Source organism: Centroberyx affinis, unplaced genomic scaffold (assembly GCF_046629955.1).
Source record: "Centroberyx affinis isolate AG114_WGS23_722 - 3 ecotype Tasmania unplaced genomic scaffold, CSIRO-AGI_Caff_v1 ptg004673l_1, whole genome shotgun sequence".
Lineage (NCBI taxonomy): Eukaryota > Metazoa > Chordata > Actinopteri > Beryciformes > Berycidae > Centroberyx > Centroberyx affinis.
Window position 1 is genome coordinate 31,582 of NW_027282258.1, and position 2,871 is coordinate 34,452.

The window sequence follows — 2,871 nt, forward strand, 5'->3', positions numbered from 1 at the left end:
CATTCTGCTGGAAGTCTTGAGTTACTCCATTAATAATGAATGGGCAATCAAATATTAATCTGAACGTTTACATCCAAATGTACGGAACAGGATTAGGGCCACATGTGAAAAATTTATTTGAGTTCTGAGTTTAAAGTCAGAATTCTGAGTTTAAACTCAGAACTCAAATACATTTTTCACATGTGGCCCTAATCCTCTTCCGTACAAATGAGTTTTATATGATGGCAGTGAAGATGTCCAGTCAGAAAGTCACCATGGGTTCTGTTACCATCACCTGTACACTGTTGTGCATTTACACTTTACATTACCACTGTAAGCATGTGTAGCTGTTCTTATGTCTTGCAATGACAGGGAAGAATGCTAAAATTCCTAGAGAGCCAGTGTTACAAGAAACCATCATAATACACTGTAGAGTGTATGTTAATAGAAATAGCACAGATTAGATAATTGGTCACACTCTATTTCCTTTCATAAATGGAGACAACAGTAATAGATCCAAGGCTTTAAGAAAAATATATTGTGTATAAGCCTTCTTTTCAGATAACATCTTTATGGAAATCTAATATTGACATCAAAACTACACATATTATCTATTGATTAGATGACATTTTCACATGTTTGTCTATGTGTGATACAGATTTAAGCTTATTATGTAACCAATGACTTTATTCAGCATCAACCATTTCATTTCTGTCAGGCACTATTACCTTTGCAAACTTATTAAGAGTTTTAATGGCTGTGTTAACTATTTTGCAAGCATGGACATTACTAAGTGTGTGTGTGTGTGTGTGTGTGTGTGTGTGTGTACTCCCAGCCCTGTCAGTGCTGCTGAGCTCCAGTGGAGTTGACAGCTTGCTGTGACAGAGAGCCTTAAACAAACCCACTGGGTCGGCTGCTGCACAGGAAAAATGCCTTTGATTCTATTAGGCCTGTGTGTGTGTGTGTGTGTGTGTGTGTGTGTGTGTGTGTGTGTGTGTGTGAGACGCCTGTTGGCTTAGAGATTCCAGGGCTACCAGTGGGGTGAAGATGTGAAGACCGTCCTTTGCTGGGTGTTTTATCTACCAGCGCTCTTTGATCTGCCGCCCCGCCCAGGAGTTTGTTTGTGTGTGTGCGGAGAGAAAGAAAGAGATCATTAATTATGCATAATTACATAATCAGTTACATCAGTTAAACCTGTCTAATTCTGCTGTTTTTCAGTTTTTTTGCTACCCTACCTCCTGTGAGCACTTGATTCATCTTAACTTGGACGTAAATCAAGCAGACCTCAAGCTGAGTCAAGCGCACCTCAAGAAGTGTAAATATTCAAAAACCATATTCAGGTTGTGCAGTGTATCAAAGTGGTGATGTCTCACAGCTTTTTGGCAAACACAAAACCTCTCAGTGCGACAAAACCAGCCTATAATCCACACCCATTCAAACCAAATACCTTCACCTGCTTGTTATATCTCACTTAGGTAGAATATTTTCTTCTTTAAACATAGTAAGCGTCCATATTAATGTCATTCACTTGATTGCATTCTGAAAACTAGAGTGATGTTTTTTTTCTTCTAATTTGCAATTCCTGAAACATTCCCTTTAAATCATGTAAAAGTTAATAAAACTGCTGAATATCCTAGTATTTTGAGTATAAACCTCAGTCAAACACAGACCCAATGCTTCCAGCACCATCCCATTTGTACACTGGCTGTCCCGTGCCAAACAAATCCCCATTACACTCCAGGATGTTCCCATTCTGTCTGAAGACCTTGTATCTCCAAAATGTCAACTTTGCAGGAATTAAGAAAAAATATCTTAATTTTTAGCTTGATCACTGTGCATTTTTGAGTTTATCCAATGGGGTTTGAAAGGGTTTCATAAGCACCAATGGTTGTCGAATTTTCTCAACCCATTAGAGGAGCATGTAATCAAAGTTAAAAATTAGTTAAAACATGAAAAATTGCCAAAATTGGAGATATGAGGTTTTCACATGGCAATAACAGTGGTAAGCTCCACCGGTAAACACCTATGTGCTGTGGTCGCACAGTGCTATTGTAATCCAGTTGACCATTTTGTGAAGAGAGAGTCGCACTCAGAGATATATCATTCATTGTGGTGTTGTAATCACATGGAAACACATCACATAGAGTGGAATCGCATAGAATTTCACTGTCAGTCAATACTGTGCATTGTAATTTCAAACAATTTCATCTGAAGTACATCCACCATCCAGTTAGACATACTGAAATAACAATATTTGAAATTAGCATTTCAAATATTGTAAGAACTTTCGAGATATTTGACCTATGTAGTATTTGTTACATTGACATTGGCATGATTCCGGATAACCCTTTCCTCTGAACCTGTGTAACATGTTCTTACTTTGCAAGGTGAATTCATCTTCTGTGCTACAAATGCGTTTAAGCCTGTAAAGTTGACTCACAGGTAGGCTTCTTTTTAGGGACATTGGATGGTGGCTCTTGAATTTTAATAGATTGTTTTTGTCAGTGGGTTTCCTAAAGATTGTTGTGGTTATTTTGTCTCCATCTTTGATTAGTTTAACATCCAAGAAATGTATAGATTCTAAAATCTAATAAGTGTGGCTTTGATAACAGATGTAACTTTGGAGGCTGTACTGATCCCTTGATTATATTGACATGTTTAAAGTTTTTTGCCAACTATTGCTTTGAACTGATTTATGAACGGTGAGAAACCCGAGGCCCACAGTGATAGCCATAGTTGTTTTGGAATATGCTTTGTGAATAATGCTAATTTTAAATATTATTTCAGTATGTCTAACTGGATGGTGGATGTACTTCAGATGAAGTTGTTTGAAATTACAATGCACGTTATTGACTGACAGTGAAATTCTATGTGATTCCATTCTATGTGATG